The sequence below is a fragment of the Oncorhynchus nerka genome, unplaced genomic scaffold (genome assembly GCF_034236695.1).
Source record: "Oncorhynchus nerka isolate Pitt River unplaced genomic scaffold, Oner_Uvic_2.0 unplaced_scaffold_909, whole genome shotgun sequence".
Lineage (NCBI taxonomy): Eukaryota > Metazoa > Chordata > Actinopteri > Salmoniformes > Salmonidae > Oncorhynchus > Oncorhynchus nerka.
Window position 1 is genome coordinate 234,327 of NW_027040391.1, and position 9,343 is coordinate 243,669.

The window sequence follows — 9,343 nt, forward strand, 5'->3', positions numbered from 1 at the left end:
ATTATGTGGAGGAAACATTTAGGCAGCCAGGACCATCCGCTCCTTAGCTCTCTTACTGCAGTCCAGTGCCATAGACATCTTTGAAGTTTGGCCTCTAGTAATTTAGGAGGGACACTTTATGAAGGCCTTCTCACAATGGACTTATCATACAAGGCTCTACAGACAGATACAAAAAAAGACAGGCTATTTTTATTGTTGACGTTATTTTCGTTGACGATGTCTTGAAGTCAAGTCGTTCAACATTGAAATGCAGTTTTCTGTACCAACACAGGACAACCAGGGAAAAGCGACGGTCGGTGGAACTCTGGCGCCACCAAGTGGACAATTGCTTCAGTTCGTTTGTGGCAGCAATGCTACCAGATATACTTGATACAAGATCAAATGTTACGTCAATATTATTATCTCCAAATTGCCCCCCATCCCCCCCTCCCCACACGTTATATATTATTATTCCAATTTAGCTGTTGATCAGGTTAACGTGTTCTCTCATTTCTGATTGGAGGGGGGATGACCACGTGATCTTAGAACCTACAAATGTGTTACTTTGTAACAGTCAAACGTGGTTATTCCTGGCGTTGATCAACTCCACATCCATGCCACCATGTATTTAAAGCATTGTATTTTTATGGAAAACAAAAGCATACAGTGCTCATTTTGGTGTAATCATAACCGAGTTTGACGTGTCGGAGAACGGCCACTTCGTCCCGAAACCATTGTAGGTATCGCTTCTCGGCCTTTTGGCTAAGATCAAGTGTAGTATCTGTTCTTATCAGTTTAATATCTGATACGTCCCCTATCTGGGGACCATATATTAAATTGATTTTTGGAATAGGGAGATGGAATAGGGGCTTGCTCCGTCCACTCCACGCATCGACCTGGTATTGCAGTACCTCCAGGAACGGTGCACCCCCTTTCATTGTAAAGAGAAATCAGACAGAGGAAGCAGAGTTGCTTCGTTGGTCTATAATTGTATTTTCACATTGAGCAACTGTTTGAACGTTAAATGACGAGACATAGGCATTGATGCGAGTGACCAGTCTTGTTCAGTACATCACAACACATCCGGGTATCTCAAGCACCCCGTTAAAACACAAGAGTTGCAGTAATGAACATTTACCAACAGATGGCATCACTGTGCCATCTTACACCCATAACATCTTCCATTTCATAAAATAGGATCCAATTCCATGTATTCAATTCATAGGCTGGTTTTCTCATAGTTTTGTAGACTTTCCATTGGCGTACAGAAACACAATCCACAATAGAAATAAGGAAAGCTGGATACAACGGGGGAACACTACCGATAGGAATGTATAGGCCTCAATCCACACCAAAACATTTGGACTAAACTATTGAATGTCAGATAAATCATGTAAAACAATCTGGTTGATGGTTAGCCTCATATACATGATATATTTCAAATGTAGAACATACATCTAACTCAACAATAGGGAAACGATGTGTGAGGTTAGCTATTGTCTGCTTCAGATGTATATTGACAAAGGGCACTGATCGATCTTCTCCTCTCCAGCCCTCTCTTCTCCTCTTCTCTGGTCCTATCTTCTCCTCTCCAGCCCTCTCTTCTCCTCTCCTCTGGTCCTATCTTCTCCTCTCCAGCCCTCTCTTCTCCTATCTTCTCCTCTCCGGCCCTCTCTTCTCCTCTTCTCTGGTCCTATCTTCTCCTCTCCAGCCCTCTCTTCTCCTCTTCTCTGGTCCTATCTTCTCCTCTCCGGCCCTCTCTTCACCTCTCCTCTGGTCCCATTTTCTCCTCTCCAGCCCTCTCTTCTCCTCTCGTTCTATCTTCTCCTCTCCTCTGGTCCTATCTTCTCCTCTCCAGCCCTCTCTTCTCCTCTTCTCTGGTCCTATCTTCTCCTCTCCAGCCCTCTCTTCTCCTCTCCTCTGGTCCTATCTTCTCCTCTCCAGCCCTCTCTCCTATCTTCTCCTCTCCAGCCCTCTCTTCTCCTCTGGTCTGGTCCTATCTTCTCCTCTCCAGCCCTCTCTTCTCCTCTGGTCTGGTCCTATCTTCTCCTCTCCAGCCCTCTCTTCTTCTCTGGTCCTATCTTCTCCTCTCCAGCCCTCTCTTCTCCTCTTCTCTGGTTCTATCTTCTCCTCTCCAGCCCTCTCTTCTCCTCTCCTCTGGTCCTATCTTCTCCTCTCCAGCCCTCTCTTCTCCTCTCCTCTGGTCCTATTTTCTCCTCTCCAGCCCTCTCTTCTCCTCTTCTCTGGTCCTATCTTCTCCTCTCCAGCCCTCTCTTCTCCTCTCCTCTGGTCCTATCTTCTCCTCTCCAGCCCTCTCTCCTCCTATCTTCTCCTCTCCGGCCCTCTCCTCTCCTCTGGTCCTATCTTCTCCTCTCCAGCCCTCTCTCCTCCTCATATCTTCTCCTCTCCAGCCCTCTCTTCTCCTCTCCTCTGGTCCTATCTTCTCCTCTCCAGCCCTCTCTTCTCCTCTGGTCTGGTCCTACCTCCCCCTCTCCAGCCCTCTCTTCTCCTCTGGTCTGGTCCTATCTTCTCCTCTCCAGCCCTCTCTTCTCCTCTCCTCTGGTCCTATCTTCTCCTCTCCAGCCCTCTCTTCTCTTCTCCTCTGGTCTGGTCCTATCTTCTCCTCTCCAGCCCTCTCTTCTCCTCTGGTCCTATCTTCTCCTCTCCGGCCCTCTCTTCTCCTCTGGTCTGGTCCTATCTTCTCCTCTCCAGCCCTCTCTTCTCCTCTCCTCTGGTCCTATCTTCTCCTCTCCAGCCCTCTCTTCTCCTCTCCTCTGGTCCTATCTTCTCCTCTCCAGCCCTCTCTTCTCTTCACCTCTCCTCTGGTCCCATTTTCTCCTCTCCAGCCCTCTCTTCTCCTCTCGTTCTATCTTCTCCTCTCCTCTGGTCCTATCTTCCCCTCTCCAGCCCTCTCTTCTCCTCTCCTCTGGTCCTATCTTCTCCTCTCCAGCCCTCTCTTCTCCTCTCGTCTGGTCCTATCTTCTCCTCTCCAGCCCTCTCTTCTCCTTTCGTCTGGTCCTATCTTCTCCTCTCCAGCCCTCTCTTCTCCTCTCGTCTGGTCCTATCTTCTCCTCTCCAGCCCTCTCTTCTCCTTTCGTCTGGTCCTATCTTCTCCTCTCCAGCCCTCTCTTCTCCTCTCGTTCTATCTTCTCCTCTCCTCTGGTCCCATCTTCCCCTCTCCAGCCCTCTCTTCTCCTCTCCTCTGGTCCTATCTTCTCCTCTCCAGCCCTCTCTTCTCCTCTCGTCTGGTCCTATCTTCTCCTCTCCAGCCCTCTGTCTGTCCTATCTTCTCCTCTCCAGCCCTCTCTTCTCCTCTCGTTCTATCTTCTCCTCTCCTCTGGTCCTATCTTCTCCTCTCCAGCCCTCTCTCCTCCTCCTATCTTCTCCTCTCCAGCCCTCTCTTCTCCTCTCCTCTGGTCCTATCTTCTCCTCTCCAGCCCTCTCTTCTCCTCTCCTCTGGTCCTATCTTCTCCTCTCCAGCCCTCTCTTCTCCTCTCATCTGGTCCTATCTTCTCCTCTCCAGCCATCTCTTCTCCTTTCCTATCCTCTCATCTCCTCTCCGGGCAATGACATATGTTTTGACTTGCCATTCTTCAATCAAAAGATCCAAAGGCTTTTTTGGGGTGTGAACTACATTTCTATTCAAGTGTTGATCGACATGGTAATGGCTCTATAGTATTGGAGAAAAGTTGAAAAAACTGACCCTCCGTTACATCATAACGTACAGCAAGCATAAAGCAACTATTTTTGTTTTACAATCTCTCTCCACCAGGTGTAGCACTTCTCTCATCGTTTAGAAACAAGAAATGGACAGTACCCCCCCTCTAAAATGCTGTTGACAAACTTTGCTGCCCTGTTTCCAGTTGTCCACATGGCTGGGTGTCACGCCCTGACCGTAGATTGCTTTGTATGTTTATATATTTGTTTGGGAATCATACTTAGGCAGCCTGTTTTGCCACCTTAGGTTGTGGGTAGTTGCTTTCTGTGGAGGGTTTGTTTCACCTGTCAGAACTGTTTCGGTTATTCCTTTTGTTATTTTGTATTTAGTGTTCAGTTTCTAATAAATAATATGAAGACATACCACGCTGCACCTTGGTCCTCACCTTCTTCCTCTGAATGCCGTTACACTGGGAGAATCTATTCAAGTAAGTCAATACATTTCGAAAATGTTTTGAAAAAACAATGTATTATTAGCTAACTAGCTACAGTGCAGACTAACTCAAATGAGCTGCTAAATGAGCTAGCTAGTTGACGAGCTTGCTATCTAGCCAACTTCACATACTGTATAGATAGCTAAGTGAATTAAATATCACCAGCTACCTAACTTCATATTAGCTAGCTATCTTGATGTATTTATCACTGTAAAAAACAAAACTCCAAATGCATTTGTAGGTAGCTAGCTAACAGCCATGGAGGAGGGTGAAAGGATAGCAGCCCCAACTGTCAGTAAGAGAGGAGGCTATTCTGGATAGGACAGGTACTTGTGTAGTTCCAGTCCCTAGAAGTGAGAACGGTGATAATAGTAACATAATATTCAGTGTGGTGTATTTTGACTATAATGAAGTCTGTTTCTTGCATTATAAATATTATAATATTAACCTCGCATGTATTTATAACACTTGAATAATGAACTTCCTTCAATAAAGCATTTTGCATTCTCTACTGGTTGAAATGAAGTCTAATTTGATGAAATACTCCAGCTATCCTGTGTTTATCAGATCAATGCAGATGAAGGGCATTAGATGTTGAGATGAACCACTTTTAGACTATTTACACCATGCATAGGAAGTGGAGTGTACCGTTTAAAAACATTATATTTCTGTATATATGAATTACAAATCAGCCTTTAACTAGTTAAATCCTGTTTCTAGTCTATTAGCTACAATGTGTAACCATTGATGTCCCAGGACCAAGATTGGTAAACACTGTTGAAGTGTATATGCCCCTTTCTACTTCCGGGTTGGAGCGAGCAGTCGCATCCGCACTTCGGTCTGCAGGTAGTATAACTTTTCATTACATTTCATTATAGTACAACGGTTTGATTTGTCTAATCTTAGCAATTTCTTCTTAGCTAGCTACATAGCCGTCTTTGTATCAAAGATAATTGCGTAATTATCGTATTTCGTCGTCCTAACGTAGTCTACACTGCTATCTGCCCAGCAGCTAGCCAGCTAGCTAACGTCCACCGTCTACTGAATAGCAGCACTGTAGAAACTATTACCCTCAACTGAACGACTTGATTAGTGTAGTGTTAGCTAGCTACATAGTTGTCTTTGCTGTCTTCGTATCCAAGATAATTGTGTAGTTTAGAGTGTGTAGTTTTAGAGTGATTATCTTAATTTACCGAGGTTAGCTAGCCAGCTATTTGTCGTCCTTAACGTAGGAGACACTGCTAGCTAGCCAACAGCTAGCCAACGTCTACCGAATAGAACTCAACAACCCGGTCGCATTCCGCCTCGCTCCACAGGTAGTATCACATTTTCATTTAATTTCATTACAGTACAACGGTTTGATTTGTTGATCGTAGCTAGCTACATAGCTAGCTACATAGCCGTCTCTGTATCAAAGATAATTGTGTAGTCTAAAGCGATTTTCTAGGTTACCTAGCCAGCTATTGTCGTTCTTTTAACGCAACGTAACGTAATCAACACTGCTAGCTAGCCAGCTAGCCCCCGAATCAACAACGCAGCCACTGCCAGCTAGCCTACAAAGTCAACAACGCAGCCACTGCCAGCTAGCCTACTTCAGCAGTACTGTATCATTTTAATCATTTTAGTCAATAAGATTCTTGCTACGTAAGCTCAACTTTCTGAACATTCGAGACGTGTAGTCCACTTGTCATTCCAATCTCCTTTGCATTAGCGTAGCCTCTTCTGTAGCCTGTCAACTATGTGTCTGTCTATCCCTGTTCTCTCCTCTCTGCACAGACCATACAAACGCTCCACACACCGCGTGGCCGCGGCCACCCTAATCTGGTGGTCCCAGCGCGCACGACCCACGTGGAGTTCCAGGTCTCCGGTAGCCTCTGGAACTGCCGATCTGCGGCCAACAAGGCGGAGTTCATCTCAGCCTATGCCTCCCTCCAGTCCCTCGACTTCTTGGCACTGACGGAAACATGGATCACCACAGATAACACTGCTACTCCTACTGCTCTCTCTTCGTCCGCCCACGTGTTCTCGCACACCCGAGAGCTTCTGGTCAGCGGGGTGGTGGCACCGGGATCCTCATCTCTCCCAAGTGGTCATTCTCTCTTTCTCCCCTTACCCATCTGTCTATCGCCTCCTTTGAATTCCATGCTGTCACAGTTACCAGCCCTTTCAAGCTTAACATCCTTATCATTTATCGCCCTCCAGGTTCCCTCGGAGAGTTCATCAATGAGCTTGATGCCTTGATAAGCTCCTTTCCTGAGGACGGCTCACCTCTCACAGTTCTGGGCGACTTTAACCTCCCCACGTCTACCTTTGACTCATTCCTCTCTGCCTCCTTCTTTCCACTCCTCTCCTCTTTTGACCTCTCCCTCTCACCTTCCCCCTACTCACAAGGCAGGCAATACGCTCGACCTCATCTTTACTAGATGCTGTTCTTCCACTAACCTCATTGCAACTCCCCTCCAAGTCTCCGACCACTACCTTGTATCCTTTTCCCTCTCGCTCTCATCCAACACTTCCCACACTGCCCCTACTCGGATGGTATCGCGCCGTCCCAACCTTCGCTCTCTCTCCCCCGCTACTCTCTCCTCTTCCATCCTATCATCTCTTCCCTCTGCTCAAACCTTCTCCAACCTATCTCCTGATTCTGCCTCCTCAACCCTCCTCTCCTCCCTTTCTGCATCCTTTGACTCTCTATGTCCCCTATCCTCCAGGCCGGCTCGGTCCTCCCCTCCCGCTCCGTGGCTCGACGACTCATTGCGAGCTCACAGAACAGGGCTCCGGGCAGCCGAGCGGAAATGGAGGAAAACTCGCCTCCCTGCGGACCTGGCATCCTTTCACTCCCTCCTCTCTACATTTTCCTCTTCTGTCTCTGCTGCTAAAGCCACTTTCTACCACTCTAAATTCCAAGCATCTGCCTCTAACCCTAGGAAGCTCTTTGCCACCTTCTCCTCCCTCCTGAATCCTCCTCCCCCTCCCCCCTCCTCCCTCTCTGCAGATGACTTCGTCAACCATTTTGAAAAGAAGGTCGACGACATCCGATCCTCGTTTGCTAAGTCAAACGACACCGCTGGTTCTGCTCACACTGCCCTACCCTGTGCTCTGACCTCTTTCTCCCCTCTCTCTCCAGATGAAATCTCGCGTCTTGTGACGGCCGGCCGCCCAACAACCTGCCCGCTTGACCCTATCCCCTCCTCTCTTCTCCAGACCATTTCCGGAGACCTTCTCCCTTACCGCACCTCGCTCATCAACTCATCCCTGACCGCTGGCTACGTCCCTTCCGTCTTCAAGAGAGCGAGAGTTGCACCCCTTCTGAAAAAACCTACACTCGATCCCTCCGATGTCAACAACTACAGACCAGTATCCCTTCTTTCTTTTCTCTCCAAAACTCTTGAACGTGCCGTCCTTGGCCAGCTCTCCCGCTATCTCTCTCAGAATGACCTTCTTGATCCAAATCAGTCAGGTTTCAAGACTAGTCATTCAACTGAGACTGCTCTTCTCTGTATCACGGAGGCGCTCCGCACTGCTAAAGCTAACTCTCTCTCCTCTGCTCTCATCCTTCTAGACCTATCGGCTGCCTTCGATACTGTGAACCATCAGATCCTCCTCTCCACCCTCTCCGAGTTGGGCATCTCCGGCGCGGCCCACGCTTGGATTGCGTCCTACCTGACAGGTCGCTCCTACCAGGTGGCGTGGCGAGAATCCGTCTCCTCACCACGTGCTCTCACCACTGGTGTCCCCCAGGGCTCTGTTCTAGGCCCTCTCCTATTCTCGCTATACACCAAGTCACTTGGCTCTGTCATAACCTCACATGGTCTCTCCTATCATTGCTATGCAGACGACACACAATTAATCTTCTCCTTTCCCCCTTCTGATGACCAGGTGGCGAATCGCATCTCTGCATGTCTGGCAGACATATCAGTGTGGATGACGGATCACCACCTCAAGCTGAACCTCGGCAAGACGGAGCTGCTCTTCCTCCCGGGAAGGACTGCCCGTTCCATGATCTCGCCATCACGGTTGACAACTCCACTGTGTCCTCCTCCCAGAGCGCTAAGAACCTTGGCGTGATCCTGGACAACACCCTGTCGTTCTCAACTAACATCAAGGCGGTGGCCCGTTCCTGTAGGTTCATGCTCTACAACATCCGCAGAGTACGACCCTGCCTCACACAGGAAGCGGCGCAGGTCCTAATCCAGGCACTTGTCATCTCCCGTCTGGATTACTGCAACTCGCTGTTGGCTGGGCTCCCTGCCTGTGCCATTAAACCCCTACAACTCATCCAGAACGCCGCAGCCCGTCTGGTGTTCAATCTTCCCAAGTTCTCTCACGTCACCCCGCTCCTCCGCTCTCTCCACTGGCTTCCAGTTGAAGCTCGCATCCGCTACAAGACCATGGTGCTTGCCTACGGAGCTGTGAGGGGAACGGCACCTCAGTACCTCCAGGCTCTGATCAGGCCCTACACCCAAACAAGGGCACTGCGTTCATCCACCTCTGGCCTGCTCGCCTCCCTACCACTGAGGAAGTACAGTTCCCGCTCAGCCCAGTCAAAACTGTTCGCTGCTCTGGCCCCCCAATGGTGGAACAAACTCCCTCACGACGCCAGGACAGCGGAGTCAATCACCACCTTCCGGAGACACCTGAAACCCCACCTCTTTAAGGAATACCTAGGATAGGATAAAGTAATCCTTCTCACCCCCCTTAAAAGATTTAGATGCACTATTGTAAAGTGGCTGTTCCACTGGATGTCATAAGGTGAATGCACCAATTTGTAAGTCGCTCTGGATAAGAGCGTCTGCTAAATGACTTAAATGTAAATGTAATGTAAATGTATAATTGTAATACATACATGCAGACACATCATCATTCAAAGACTGGAATATGATACTCCTGATATTGGATATGACTGAAAAATAATCTCAAACACATTCAGACCTGAACTGCACCTTTATTTGCCAAGGTAGAGTACATATTCAGTGAATATTTACACCGAGCTGTCTGTCTAAACTACTGGCACACAGCTCAGACACCCATGCATACCCTACAAGACATGCCACCAGAGGTCTCTTCACAGTCCAAGTCCAGAACAGACTATGGGAGGCACACAGTACTACATAGAGCCATGACTTCATGGAACTCTATTCCACAGTACTACATAGAGCCATGACTACATGGAACTCTATTCCACAGTACTACATAGAGCCATGACTACATGG

The 9,343-nt window shown here is 48.2% G+C and overlaps 1 non-coding gene across 1 annotated transcript; it reads left to right on the forward strand.

Moving 5' to 3' along the window:
• Positions 1-721: 721 nt before the first annotated feature.
• LOC135570733 (U2 spliceosomal RNA) lies at positions 722-912 on the forward strand. Its single transcript, XR_010463585.1, has one exon. It is a non-coding gene; the product is annotated as a U2 spliceosomal RNA (small nuclear RNA).
• Positions 913-9,343: the final 8,431 nt, after the last annotated feature.